The sequence below is a fragment of the Felis catus genome, chromosome A1 (assembly GCF_018350175.1).
Source record: "Felis catus isolate Fca126 chromosome A1, F.catus_Fca126_mat1.0, whole genome shotgun sequence".
Lineage (NCBI taxonomy): Eukaryota > Metazoa > Chordata > Mammalia > Carnivora > Felidae > Felis > Felis catus.
Window position 1 is genome coordinate 129,723,548 of NC_058368.1, and position 15,870 is coordinate 129,739,417.

General features: G+C 39.8%; 1 long non-coding RNA gene across 1 annotated transcript in view; it reads right to left on the minus strand.

Annotated features, from left to right (window-relative positions):
- The window catches only part of LOC109501528, a 45,201-nt gene extending 32,110 nt beyond the window's left edge, over positions 1 to 13,091 (minus strand). Inside the window, exon 1 of the long non-coding RNA XR_006600454.1 lies at positions 11,682 to 13,091. This is a non-coding gene — a long non-coding RNA (uncharacterized LOC109501528). The remainder of the gene's footprint in view (positions 1 to 11,681) is intronic.
- Between the last annotated feature and the right edge of the window lie 2,779 nt (positions 13,092 to 15,870).

The window sequence follows — 15,870 nt, forward strand, 5'->3', positions numbered from 1 at the left end:
TGTAAGGATTGAATAATAGTGCATATAACAAAATGTATGGACCATAGTCTATTATGTCTATTATTGACATTATTATGTCAATAAATGCCTATTACCATTGTCATACCACTAATGTTGTATTTATATTACACTATTTTTAAAGAAAGGTTAACTTACTCAGAGATCCCTGCCTAATTGCTAATACACCCGACCATATCTTTCTAGGAATCTGTTTATTTTAATGACTATAGTATGTACAGAAGGGACATTTGCTTTATTAGACTATATCTAAAGTTGTTTAATTTAATTAAGCTATTTAAAAAGAAGGAAAATATTATCAAGTACACTGATAAGCTTTTTACACATATTTTCCTGTAAATTCTTTTTACTATTTTATTATTTATTTTTGAGAGTGAGAGAGACAGAACACGAGTGGAGAATGGGCAGAGAGAGAGGGAGACACAGAATCCAGAGCAGGCTCTGAGCTGTCAGCACAGAGTATGACCCGGAGCTCCAACTCACCAACTGGGAGATCATGACCTGAGCTTAAGTCAGACGCTTAACCGACTGAGCCACCCAGGCGCCCCTACGTGTATTTTCTTAATTTACAAAAGCTGATACTATCTCTAATTTAAAGATGGGCAAAATAGAGGCTCATGAACATTAACTTACCAAAAGACAGAAAAAAAGAGACAGATCTGTAGTTCAAATTCAAGTTTGTCTGACTCCAAAGTCTATGTCCTTTTTTTTTTTTTTTTAATGTTTCATTCTTTGTTTTCTTTAAGATAATAGAAAATAGGGACCCTTGGGTGGTTCAGTCGGTTAAGCATCTGACTTTGGCTCAGGTCATGATCTCATGGTTCATGGGTTCGAGCTCCGCATCGGGCTCGGTGCTGACAGTTTAGAGCCTGGAGCCTGCTTTGGATTCTGTGAATCCCTCTCTTTCTGCCCCTCCTCCACTCACACTCTGTCTCTTTCTCTCAAAAATAAATGAAAACATTAAAAGAAATTTTAATAAAAAAGTAATAGAAAATAAATATTTTACTAACTTGAACATTGAAAACAGCTGCAATAATTACTAGACATGGATTTTTCCATAAAATGAGATTCAGTTTAGTTAGCAAAGGAATCTTGGAGGAATATGTAGTCCAGTTGTTCCAAGGAGTATGTGTATTGAAGGATTGTCATATCCTATCTTCTTTGTAAAACATACTAACCCCTATTATTATATTCCATACTTAGCTCCCTCGTGAATCTCATGATGTATTTTAAATTCTCCTTTTTATTTCATAATATGTTTCTACTTCTCACTTTCGTTTCATTTCTATAATGCATTATTTTTATTTTTATAGCCAATTATAATTAACATACAGTATTATATTAGTTTCCAGTGTACAATATAATGATTCAACAATTCTATACATTTCTTTCAATTTTTTTAACATTTATTTATTATTGAGAGACAGAGAGAGCATGAGCAGGGGAGGGGAAGAGAGAGAGGGAGACACAGAATCCACAAGCTGTCAGCACAGAGCCCAACGTGGGGCTCGAACTCACAAACCTCGAGATCATGACCTGAGCCAAAGTCGGACACTGAACCGACTGAGCCACCCAGGCGCCCCTACATTTCTCAGTGCTCATCATGATAGTGTGCTCTTAATCCTCTTTATCTATTTCACCCATCCTCTCCACCCACCTTCCCTCTGGTGACCATCAGTTCTCTATATTAAAGAGTCCAGGGTTTTTGTTTGTTTCTTCTTTTCTTTGTTCATTTGTTTCCTAAATTCCACATATGAGTGAAGTAATTTGATATTTTCCTTTTTCTGTCTGATTTATTTCACTTAGCATTATACCTTCCAGGTCCTTTCATGTCGTCCCAAATGGCAAGATATCATTCCATTTCATAGCTGAGTAATATTCTTTTGGGTGTGTGTGTGTGTGTGTGTGTGTGTACATACTACATCTTCTTTATCCATTTCGTGTATGGATGGACACTTGGGTTGCTTGTGCATCTTGTCTATTGTAAAAAATGCTGCTATTAATTAACATAGGGGTGCATATATCTTTTTGAATTAGTGTTTTCATTTTGGGGGTTAAATATCAAGTAGTGGAATATGGTATTTCTATTTTTTTAAGCTTATTTCTTTATTTTGAGAGGGGGGTGGGGTGGGGCAGAGAGAGACAGAACCCCAAGTGGGCTCTGTGCTGTCAGCACCGAGCCCGTCATGGGGCTTGATCCCACGAACCGTGAGATCATGACCTGAGCTGAGATCAAGAGTCAGACACTTAACCAACTAAGCCACCCAGGAACCCCTGGTATTTCTATTTTTAATTGTTTGAGGAACCTCCAAACTGTTTTCTACAATGGCTACACCAGTTTGTATTCCCACCAACAGTGTACGAGTATTCCTTATTTTCTATGTCCTTGCCAAAATGTGTTATTTCTTGTGTTTTTTACTTTAGCCTTTCTGACAGGTGTAAAGTGATAACTCATTGTGGTTTTAATTTGCATTTCCCTGATGACTAGTGATATTGAGCATCTTTTCATGTGTCGGCCATCTGTATATCTTCTTTGGAAAACTGTTTAGGTCCTCTGTCCATTTTTAATTGGATTATTTGGGGGTTGACTGAGTTCTTTGTGTATTTTGGATATTAACCCCTTATTGACTATTTCGCTTGCAAATATCTTCTCCCATTCAGTAGATTGCTTTTTGATGGTTTCCCTCACTGTGCAAAAGCTTTTTTATTTTGGTATAGCCCCAATAGTTTAATTTTGCTTTTGTTGCCCTTACCAGGGGAGCCCATACTCTTCCTAGTATACTATTTAGTCTCCTGATTCCTGGGTATATTATTTTTATATTGGAGAGAGTGCTAGAAAGATTCATAACAATAACTGTGGATTACAATCTTATAAACTTATCATGTCAACCTAATGTAATAGTTACCCAGAATCTTTTTTATTTTTTTGAGGAGTTAATCATCTGAGCATGTTGACATCCGTGAAATTCTGCTATCCCTATTCCAAACCATGAACATCACCTAGTACATTAAACCAAAATGACAGTACTAACCCTTTAGTTGGCATCCTGGGTAGCTTAAATATAAGCACAAATTTGAATTGCTGATGTAACAGATAAGAGTCTGTCAATACACCAAATGTTATATAGATTTAGATATACAGATGGGATATAGATACAGATTCACAAGATATTTAGCTTGATAAGGCTTTGTAGTAGGTAACTAACATGAATTTGGAATTCATACAATGTTTCTTCTTGGCAAGAAAATTTAGAATACTGTAATCTTTTTTCAGAGGTCTCTTTCTTTTGATTGAAACCACAAATGCAGACACATTTACAACAATTCTCTTTAGTACTTGAGTGTGCATATTACCTTCAGATAAAGTCAAGAAAAAAAATCCGAAGGACTTTTGATGCAGGAAAAAATTAAAAAGAAGAGAACAAAGAAGTATTTCTTTGCTTTTATCATTTCAAAGTTTTTTGATGTTCTGAGAGTTATAAAAATGAGTTATACTGTATGAAAAACACTCTTGTCTTAAATACAAATTCAGGTGACGTTAGAAATAAAATATGGAAGAACATGTGCACGAGGTTTAAAGATAACCATCGTGCTTGACAACAAAGTCTAATCTGCTTCAATCAAAGGAGAAATATAGTTCATCTCATTCTTTAACTAGTAGGGAAGTCACTTGGCCTAATGTGGAATGTATTTTCTCCTACACAGTGTCTTATATTGTGTGCTGAGAAAGCCTGGGCAACACAGACCACCCTTTGAGTCTTCTCTAAACCAAGAAGTTTGAGAACGCAATTTTGCTGTAGGATTGAAATAGAGACTCAGGGATACTTTAAAATAAGAAAATATCTTCTGTTGAGCGCATTGATTACACTGCTGCTGGTATTTTGTAATCCTATTTCCCCCATCCATATGCTTCTTCAATGTACATTTCCTGCTAAAATTGAGGGTCAAGAGAGAATCATACTTCTGGTTCCTGCTGATAATGTGAACCCAAAATAACAGCCAAAAAAAAAAAAAAAGGGCGAACATCTGTGAAGGCTTAGTCAGAGCATTTTCTCACTAGTAATACTTGCTAGAGTGCTATTGCTTTTACTATCAGAAAAAATTTTCCATGCTTTCTCTAATATGCACCCTCTAATAGCCGAAGCAATCTTCTAGGGAAACCCTGTATATGGAAAAATAACTTTCTCCCCAAAACTGAAGTGGGAACTAATACACACAACCCCAGAATATGAGCATTCACTAGTATAGGCGTCAGTCAGTAAAAGTGGGATACAGAAATCAGATTTTCACATGCAAAGTAATGATTCAAGGCAAAGCCATAACTTTCATTGAATATAATCACACGTATTCATACAAACGGTGTTTTTCTCGCGGTAAATGTCAATTCTTTTGCCAAGTGTTAATCAATCACAATTAGTTCTGAGTTCTTTCTTGCACTTCTAGCCAACATATTGATAGTGTTACAAACATTATGTTACTAGAGCATTGATTTCACCTTGGACCTGAAATTATACATTTGGATTTCATGATCTTGTGAATAATTAGGGTCACCAGAAGTCAAATGATGGGCACTCTTGGTTTTTGGACCTTTTTTTGGTTTTTAATGTTTGTGTATTTATTTTGAAAGAGAGAAAGAGAGCAGAGGAAGGGCAGAGAGGAGGGGGGAGAGAGAATCCCAAGCAGGTTCTACACTGTGAGTGCAGAGCCCAACATGGGGCTCAATTTCACAAACCGGGAGAACACGATCTGAGTTGAAATCAAGAGTCAGATGCTTAACAGACTGAGCCACCTAGGTGCGCCCTTTGGCCTTGTTTTGATGCATTTGGTATGGCAAGCTTTCTCAGGGTCAGTTTCTTATCAAATCTCTGCCTTATATCATAAAACCTGCAAAGAAATCTGCTTAGAATGTGGAGGTAAAACTTTTGACTTGATAGGCTATTTCTCCAGCCCCATTCTGTGGCATGTGTATTTTCCATGTTATATTGACCTGTTTTGAAAAACTCAGCCTGCATTTTGCAGATAGAACTTTTATGAGAAAGTACTCTTGCAGTTAAAAAGAAGTCAAAGAGGGAGGTGGCTATTTTAAAAGGATGCTGTGTGTGGTAGGTTGAAAAAAGGCTCCCCAAAGGTCTGTCCACACCCTAATCTTCAGAACCTGTGAATGCTGCCTTAGGACGACATCGCCTTGGATTGTATGGGTGGGCTCTAAATGCCAACGCATGATAAATACAGAGGGAAATTCGACATAGATACACAGAAGAAAAGGGTGTAAAGACGGAAGCAAAGATTGCAGTGATGAGACCCTAAGCAGAGGGAGCTAAGGAATGCCAATAATCACCAGAAGCCAGAAGAGGCAAAGAAGTGCTCCTCCTTAAAGCCTCCTTAAAGTGCTGGATTTTGGACTTGGGGCCTCTTGAACTATGAGAGGATACATTTCGGGTGTTTTACGCCACCAAATTTGAGGTAATTTGGTACAGCTGCTCTAGGAAACTAACATAAGTGCCTTTACCAAATTCTCCACGGCCCTCAACCTTGTTGGTTTTGGAAAGTCTGTTTCATTACTTCAATCATAAATGCGCTAGTCCTAGATGACTGCCTCCTACTAATCAATTCATAAGAAACAGATTGAAAATCAGATTATGAATCTGTTCATTTACCAGAGAAAATATCCCTGTTCTAGTAGTTAGGATTAATGACATATTGAGAGCATTGAGAGGTATATTTAGAAGCAACAAAATTCTTCTCATAACCAGACTCAGGCATAAGACTTTCTGGGACCTCACCAGCTCAGGCTGAGAAGAAGACAGAGGAGAATCAAAAATAATGGGAGAAGGTTAGGAGAATATTGATGCTGCTGCAGACTGATGCCAGCAAGGGCTGCTGGAAAATAAAGTGTGCAATATTCCAAGAAATGACAAAAGTCATGTTTAGGTCAGGCAGATATAGGTATTGGTGGGGAAAGGTCCAAATCCCATGAGGGTGGAAGAAGCCCAAATAAAGAGCAATGAATCTGAATAAGGTTCTCCAGAGAAACAGAACCATTAGGATGGAAAGAGAGAGAGAGAGTTTAAGGAATTGGCTCACACAGTTGTGGAGGCTGGCAGGAGTGAAATCTGTAGAGCAGACCAGCAGCTAGAGACCCTGAGAAGAATCCATAAGGCAGTCTGGAGGCTGAATTCCTTCCTCCTGGGAGGACCTCAGTCTTCTCTTTAAGGCCTTCAACCAGTTGGACGAGGCCCACCCACATCATAGAGAATAATCTGCTTTATTCAAAGTGTACTGATTTAAATGTTAATCACACCTTAAACATACCATCACAGCAACATCTAGCCTGGTGTTTGATCAAACAGCTGGATACCATAGCCTGGCCAAGCTCACACATAAAATTAACCATCACACTGGCTATTCACGATAGTCTTCCGACCAAGAGAAAGACAACAAAAACTGCAGGAGCCAGCTCTCCAAAGAAGGAAGCAGAGAGTGAAATGAAGAACCTAGGAAAACCAAGCCTGGGCATTATTAAAGATTATAGAGAAAAATGAGGACTGCTTAGAATTGAACCCTGGGAATATCTTTAATATTTAAACTGGGGTCAAGTCTTAGATAAAAGAGTTTGTTACAAGCTTCACCTTAAAATGTATTTGCTACCTACTGACCCCTCTACATTTTCTATTAAGATGTCAGTGGCCAGTGACAAGTGTCACGTTTTCCTCTTGAGAGACTGGGAATACGGGACTTTTTGAGAATTGCTTATAGGAAATGAAAAGCAAAAAGCAGAAGTCTGAAAGGTTATCTTTGGGAGAGACTTTGAGAGACTCTGCGCACAAGTAGAGTTGTCTTGGGGCCCAGAAAACAAAGGACACAAACCCAGGGTCATGGAACAGATGCCGGCAACATCTGGGGGTAGAAACCTTAGCACAGACACTGTCACCAATAGAAATTTCAGATACTTTCATATCTCATTACAGTTGTTACAGATATCTCAATGTATCATTGTATTCATCACAACTTTGAAAATATGGTAGTTATTGGGCATGATCATTTAATTTAATGGGTTGATAAAGAAACTTACGTGCTATTTTATCTCAGTTTTCAAAAATACAATACTTTGTTTCCTCAATATATTTGATTTCCTTTGTAATCTTATTTATTTTGAGCATTAAAAACACTATCCTGAGGGGCGCCTGGGTGGCGCAGTCGGTTAAGCGTCCGACTTCAGCCAGGTCACGATCTCGCGGTCCAGGAGTTCGAGCCCCGCGTCAGGCTCTGGGCTGATGGCTCAGAGCCTGGAGCCTGTTTCCGATTCTGTGTCTCCCTCTCTCTCTGCCCCTCCCCCGTTCATGCTCTGTCTCTCTGTCCCAAAAATAAATAAACGTTGAAAAAAAAACAAAAACAAAAACAAAAACACTATCCTGAGAAGGGTCCGTAGGCTTCATTAGGCCGCCAGAAGGGTCTGGACACAAAAAAAGTTAAGCGCCCTTGGATTAAAGGAGCTAAAATTTTGTCCCATTTAATCTTCATTCATTTAGCAAATGTTGTGTAGAATTCACTTTGTTCCATGGGCAAACTCTTAACTCAGAAAGTGTTTTGGAGGGATTTGGGGGAACATGCTTAAAAAGGAAACATAGAACATAGTGAAGTATTAATTTAAACCACAACATAAATGCTACAAAAATAATGACACAACGAAAGCCATGAATTTAGGGACAAATCCATTTGAAGGATTTCTTAACACTATGTAATTTGTTACTGCTAAGCTTTTGATTACTGTATAATCAGGCTGACAAATGACTAATGCTGGGCAGGTCCAAACAAGTGAATTCTAGTTTTGTCTGGGACTCTGTCTCCCCATCTTTGTGTAGAGTCTTACAGAATTTAATGGTCCTACCTCCTTTTTGGTTGTCTGTCCCTCTATGTGACTGACAAAAGCTTTGTAATTTTTCTCATCTAGACTCTAGACACCGGGTGAGGTAATTACCCAGAAGCTTAGAGTACACTTACTTTGTCTATCATTCATTTTTAAATATTATATTCACAAGTGGAGAGAACACACAGATTTTATAAAATGTGTGACATTTTGATAATGAAGGTTCAAAAAAGAAAAAAAAAGGAGAAAAAAATGTAATTCTGCCAAAATTTCTGGAACTCAGTTTTAGTTGACCATTTATTATTTAAAGGAAATAGAATCGGGGCACCTGGGTGGCTGAGTCAGTTAAGTATCCTACTTTTGATTTCTGCTCCTGTCATGATCTCAGGGTTTGTGAGTTTGAGGACCACGTTGAGCTCCACACTGACACTATGAAGCCTGTTTGGGATTCTCTCTTTCCCTCTCTTGTTTGCCCCTTCCCTGCTCTTTCTCTCTCTCTCACATGTGTGCATACTCTCCCTTCTCCTCTGGCTTTCAAAATAAATAAATAAATACTTTTAAAAAAAGGAAATAGAAGCATAATTATAATTGGCTATAAATGTTGGCATTGATGCGTTTGAGACGATCATTATTACATCAACACTTGAAATCAAAGCGGAAACCAAACGAATGACAAGGCTGCAGATGAAGGTAGACCTTGATGGAAAGAACTGAGAGCATAAGTCATAGTCAGCAATGTGAAAAAGCCTGAAACCAGGGAACTTGGAAGCCAGGGGGGAAATGAGCAAGCCAATCCAACAGGCAGTGGAGGGGATTGGTTTATGCTTCCTCCTACCTCAGACCACACAAAGGCAGAAAGGAGCAGAGAACACTCATGTTGTTGAGATCATGTTTCCCTGGTTGTAATGCTGACTTCAGTGGTGCCATCTAACAAGTGGTGAATGTAGGGGGCTCAGTCGGTTAGGCATCCCACTCTTCATTTGGGCTCAGGTCACGATCTCACAGTTCGTGAGATCGAACCCCACATCGAGCGCTGTGCTGACGGCGTGAGCCTGCTTGGGATTCTCTCTCTCCCTCCCCTTCTCCTTCTCCCTTTGCCCCTCCCCTACTCTGTAGCCCAAAAGAAGTGGTGAATATAGACTATGATAAATAGTAAAATAGAATGTTTGGATTTGGCAGAAGTGAAAAAGGGATCTAAGAATAGTCTTCATTCTTCCCAGTCTCCCCACCACCCTCAAGACACACATACAACATCCCTGTTGCTTAGAAGCCATTTGTGTAATAGTAACTACTGTGCATTGAATGTCTGTGTTCTGCCCAAATTCATATGTTGAAATCCTGACCTACAAGGTGATGGTACTAGGAGATGGTATTAGGAGAGGGGGTCTTTGGGAGGTTATTAGGTAGGTTACAAAGGCAGAGCCCTCATAAATGGAATCACTGTCCTTATGAGAGAGACCAGAGAAAGCTCCCATGCCCCTTCTGCCATGAGAGTTTACAGCAAAAAGACAGCCATCTAAGAAGTCAGCTCTTACCAGCTATTGACCGAATCTGCCAGCACCTTAATCTTGGACTCCCCAGCCTTCAGAACTGTGAGACAACAAGTGTCTGTTGTTTATAAGCTACCCAGTCTCTGCCATTTTGTTACAGTAGCCCAGACGAGGATGGTAACGTTTTGCAGAGATAACTTCACTCTGACCTTCTATTCCTTCTAAACACTAGATCAGGAACGTAATCTTCTATGCCTTCACATTCAGTAGTTTTAAGTTTTCTATTTTACCATAATAACAACATTTGTAATGGAAGTTTTTACACCTTTTAGAGAACACTGTCTTTTTTGCCAAAGTACACTAGACAAAAAGAGTAGGTAGTGTCAGAAGACATTTGAGTTTAAATATAAGCATTAAACTCCCGGATGCCGAAGTTAGCTATTAGCAAGTCTACTGTTGTCACTAGAGTCCTACAAGGAGGTAGGTGTTACAAAAGCCATCTGAATCCTCCTTTATGGCTAAACACTATAGTTAAAGCTGTAATCTGTAGTTGATCTTTTCTGAAAACTTCCTCAACATGTCAGCAAAGGAAATTAAAATCTTAATTAAACCCTTTTCATTAGATGTAGCAATGAAGACAGTGCTTTCACTATAGCCATGATGATACTGCGATAAAATGACTAGAGCATGAGAAATGCCACCTTGTCTTGGACCAAGATTCCAACTAGTCATTTCTTACAGTGCCATTGAGACTATCTTGTGATTTCTTATCAAACCCCAGGAACTATTGTTGGATCTTGAACAACCTTCATGTTTTATAATGAATATGTCATCCCTTAACTTATCTAAATCATCATTGCGCACATACCTATGATTTTGTCTACCCAGAAACTATTTTCCAGGAATTACTGTCACCCCTTTGTCCAATTTGTAAGGTTGCAAAAGGTTTTGCAATACTCCTGTAACATGACGTTGTTCCCAGGCATGATCAGTTGGTCTTGAGGGCACTTGGCCTTAAACAGGCCTATTGATTCCTTCCTCAGAAATTCTAAAACTGGAACTGAGAGGAGCAAACATAAGTGGCTACACTACATACGCTAACTTGGAAACTGTTCCTACTGACATGTAGACTGCAAACAAGAAAGCTGGTCTGCCCTGAGAAAGTAAAGGAGATGTGGGAAGAGGGGCAGAGATACAGGTCCCAAGGAGAAGAATTTCTGAGTTTCCTTTGTGCTCCAGCTAGTGCTTGTGTTCTTGAGGATCAGGCACCTCTTGGATTCCATTAATTACTCCAATTATTTTCCAATAAATCTACTTTTTGTTTTTATTGTTAAGCTCGTGTCATTGGGCATCTGTTTCTTGCACCAACAAATATGAGTCCTAACTAATATTTATTTAAGACACTTTTCTTTATTTAATATTTAACATATAAATTATTTATACTTTATCTTGTTCTACCTTTTGAAGGTACAAATTTCATCAGTCTTTAATTCATTTCATCTATAGGATATGTCTTTCAAGTGTCGGGAAGCACCTTCTAGTTTGAGATTTGATGTTAAGTTTGTGTTCACCTTAAGCATGCCCTTAATTATTTAAGAGCTTTGTTCATATCCTCTGTCTGTTGAGTTCAGTTGAGTTCACACATTTTTGGTTGTCTGCTTGGTGCCAGACAATGTACTTGGTGACATAGACTGAAATATGAAGGAAGAGATCTTATAATCTAGTAAAAGTGAAATATTTGTAAACGAACAATTGAGATGTAGTACCAAGAGGTACCAAAGAAGTGCAAGGTATGAGCAAGGTATGAACAAGGGAATTACTAACACTCTCACTAGTAACAGACAATAGTTTTTCCCCCAGCAATCTTCCCCCAATTTTTCTAGAAACTTCTCTTTCACCTTCTTCATGCGTATAGTAGTAATTCCTTCAGTCAAGGGAGTTGAATGATCTCACACGCATTTATATTCCATTTCCACTCTGGCCGCAAAGTCTAGAATCCTAACACAGGTTGTGCCAGTTCGAGTGCCCTGTATGTGGCCCCGCAGCTGACCTCCAGTGAGCCTCACCTCCTGCTTTCCCACACTTGTGTCATCTCCTCCTACTCTAAATAGGGCTTACCTGGGTAATAATTAGAATAGTAAAGAAAAGCAGAGTATGACTTCCATATCTCGATCAGAGAAAGTATTTGAGCTTTATAATGTGTATAGCAATTATACTCTCCCGCAAATTAAAATAATTTTAAACATAAAATTTTTTTACAGAAAAAAAATATTACAGCTTCTGTCTTGCTCCTTTGGAGTACTCACTCTGGGGTAAGCCAGATGCGTTGCCGTGAGAACAATGAGGCAGCTCTGTGAAGATGTCCACGTGATGTGGAACTGAGGCCTCCTGCCAACAGCTGGCAGTAACTTAGCAGGCATGTAAATGAGTCCCCTTGGAAGTGATCCTTCAGCCTGGTCAAGTCTTCAGATGCCTGCAGCTGTAGCTGATATCTTGACTGCAGCTTCATCAGAGACTTCCCCGGCTCCAGCCTAAGATAGAACCACCTAGCTAAGCTGCTCCTAAGTTCTGGTTGCACAGAAACTGTGAGATAAAAAATGCTCGCTGTTGTTTAAAGTTGCTAACGTTTGGAGTAATTTGTTATGCAGGAACAGATAATACCATACCACATCCTTTTGGACTCCATAATCGGTCCAGGGATGGGCAACTAACCCAAGTTAGGCCAATGACTAATTTCCTCCCAATGTTTTGATGAACTGTCACAGAAAACACGTAGACCATTTCTCTCTGGTGGCTGAACTAATAAGATGTATAATTTAAATGCTATCAGTGACCATGTTTCCACGAGGTGGAGAAAACCAGTCTTAAAAAGCATGAAGTTGACACAGAGAGAAACAGAATATCAGGAATAGAGCCACAGTCATGTTAAGGCCTTAGTTCCAACTATTCCTGACACTTACCTGGATCTTGCCCTTTCTTTGTCTTGTGTTTGTCTCTTCTCCAGAATCTTCCATCCTGATGTTATGGCCTTACAGCCTCTGCATATCTTGGTTATCTTTCATTTATTCTCTTGACACGTTCTCTCGCTTCAGTTGCTGTGCATATGTCATCTCACCAATGAGACCACCTTGCCTAATATAGATTATCCAGTGCGTGATGACTTTTTAATTTATCATCCTGGCAAGGTGGAACATTTCCTAGAATTTACTTTCTTGTATGTTTCCAGGTACAGTGGGCCACAGGGAAGATTCTTGAGAGATTTGCAGGGTCTACAACTGCTCAATCTTCCCATGGATCCTCCTTCAGTTCCTCCTACTTCCGGTCCCCGTGAGTGTGTTTAGCTCTGTGCTGATGAGCCCCAGCCTTTGCAAGATACCCTTATCACCAAGGTCAGAGACAAGGTCAGAGACAGGTTTCTGTCTGTCCTTGTGGAGTTGCTTCTCAAGCTTATGGATTCCATGCTGCCCTTAATCATCTTTCTCACTTGACATCCATTTCCCCCTCCCAATGTATTAGCAGACACAGAGACAATAGCCTTACAGGGCTTGCAAAACTAGCTCCCACAGTTGGGAGAGACATAAACATTAAGTGGAGAGGAGGCTGAAAGAGGTCCTTAGCATCAGAGGGGGCCAAGGTGACTCTGAGAAGTAACAAGAAAAAACCTCGCTCACCATCTACAAGGCAGAGGCCATAACCTTGGCAGAATCCAGCTATAGAGAACAGGACTAGACAGAGCCAAAGGTCTTCCACAGAAAATTCTATCTTTCTTCCTAGTGATCTCCAATCCAGTGAATTAGAAGAGAAAGGGGAGAAAGAGTAAAAGAACTGACTCTGAAGTTCCTTTGTCCCTGGGTCAAGCCTTGGCTGGCGGAAAAGTGAGGATGTGATTAGAGTTTTAAGTGGACTCAACCAAAAGTGTCCAGCAAGCTGTGGGATCTTTTTGACACGTTAGGAAGAACCTACCTACTAAGGGAGAGCTGATATAGCACAACAGAAGACAGAGAAGGGAGAAAAATAAAATCTTTAATGTTTGTACTCCATCACATTTATCCTATTCAATAAAATGGTGATGTTCAGATGGACATATTTCTGGGTTTGAAGATCATCATATTCCCAACAAAGGAAAGAATACATTGTAATTGAGTATGAGAAGAGAAGAGGACTTAGGGCAGAACCCAGGCAGAACATTAAAGGGTCAAGAATTGGAAAGAAAAGCCAGCAAAGAAGACTGAACACTCAGAAGAGGCAAGACAAGGGAGAACTTCAAGAAGGAATCAGTTCCATAGTAGTTTATGCTGCCTTAATGCCACTTGACTGATTCCAAACCCTACCAGCTTGTAGACACAAATCTGATCACGTCAGTTTCCAAACTTCTCAGGTTCTACACCTCATTTGTATAATTGCTGGTAATCCTTCTCCCCTGAAGGCTTCTTTGCTATAAGCTCTGTTGTTTCTGTACTATCTCTCAATTTCCCAATGCTCCAAAGTACAAAATCCTGAGTGAGCTCATAGGACTGCATTTCATTTGTAGTCATGTGTGTTGAAGCCACACTCTCTTCCCAACAAAGATGGGGAATATGATAGTAGTAGAGACTATTATACTTCGGTATCCTTTTGTTTGTTTGCTATCCTAGACCGCCAAGAATAAAATAAAATATAAAACCTATAACCCAGTTTCTCTTGAAGCTAGGGATGGCAATATGATTAGATTCTAGCAATAAACTGTGAGCAGAAGCAGTGCGTGCAACCACAAGGATATTCCCTTTTACTTCTTTCCCTTCTTCCAGGAGGTCGGAATGCTGAAATCATGCTGAAGCAGCCCTTGTGGACCACAGGTGACCTTGGGAATGAGGACCCCCCACCCCCACCCTGGGATTGATGCTGAGGTATACTTCCCAGCGGTTCCTTTAATAAAGGCTGCTGGGAATGATGTCAGTAGACAGCCCACTGCTCTCAAACCCCTCAGCTGACGAGAGCTACCTTGTTCAAGTTCACAACCATTCCAAGGTGGCCCACATCCAGTGACACATCACTGTGGGAATATAAAGACCTGGTCATTTTGGCCTAATTCAAGATAACTCTGGCCACAGCTATTATTGGGGCTGGATCACAGCTTGACCCCCTCTGCCCACTCCTGTTCTTCCCCATACCAACCAGACAGGCCTTTGTGTAGCTGCCTACTAAGGCTGCAGTACTCCTTGCCAGCCCCCCTCCCAGTCACAGAACTGAGCTCCTTCATGTCCTTCTGATTTTTGTTCAAAACTCATGACCTCAATGAGCCTGGCCCTGCCTACCCTCCTAGACTATCTTGCCCACCAACATTCCTGATCCTTGTCATCTTGCTCTACTTGTTTCCTTTTTCCCAATGCTTACCATTCTCTAATATGCTATCTCAGTTATTTATGTATCTATTTATTATTATGTTTTTCTCTCTCTCTCCCTTAGTAGGATGTAAGATAACAGTAGCACAAGGACAGGGATCTCAGTTTTGTGCACTGATATATCCCACACACCTACAAGGATGCCTGACACATAGCAGACATTCAGTAAATATTTGTTGAATAAGTGAATAATTCTCAAAGAGAATTTTGCAGATATTCAATCTTCAGGACTCTCAATCCCAAAAACAGATTGGAGAGTTCTTGGGCAGCAGCTTCACTAGTTATTACATATTTATATCATCCAATAAGAAAAAAAATGTTTGCACATTTTTAAAAATTTTACTGTTTATTTATTTTTGAGAGAGAGAGAGAGAGAAACAAAGCACGAGAAGTGGAGGGGCAGAGAGAGAGGGAGACACAGAATCTGAAGCAGATTCCAGGCTCTGAGCTGTCAGCACAGAGCTGGATATGGGGCACAAACCCATGAATGGTGAAATCACCTGAGCCAAAGTCAGAAGCTCAACCTACTAAGCCACCCAAGCTTTCCGGTTGTCATTTTTATGGAGTATAAATCATTCCTTTTATAGTTTATATTCATTAATGTCTCTCTCTCTCTCTCTCTCTCTCTCTCTCTCTCTCTCTTACACACACACACATTCATACACACACACACACACACACACACACACACACACACCTCTGAATATTATGATACCTATTTCACAGGTAAGGCCTGTGATTTCTGTTCCAAAGAGATGGCCATTGTAAAGAGTGACTTTCCTTAGAATAGAAAACTTAGAAAACACAAACCTGAAATTCTCAAGTGTGGTGATCCAGGACAGCTTGCTGGGTTACATGATAGGGTACGGTTACTTCTAACAGGAACTGTCTGTTCTCAAGTACAATTCATCACAACTGAGTTGTTGGAAACTTTGTTTTGCTTCATATTACCAGCTTCTGAAAGAAGTCAGTATTTGTGAAGTTTCAGGGAGTTTCCTTTGAAGTCAGCACTACAGTAAAAACATGAACTAGATCAACTGAACACTCATGGAGTCAGCCTGAGGATTTATTTCTGTATTTTCCGGGGGCTTTCTTCTCCCGGGCAAGTTCCTGC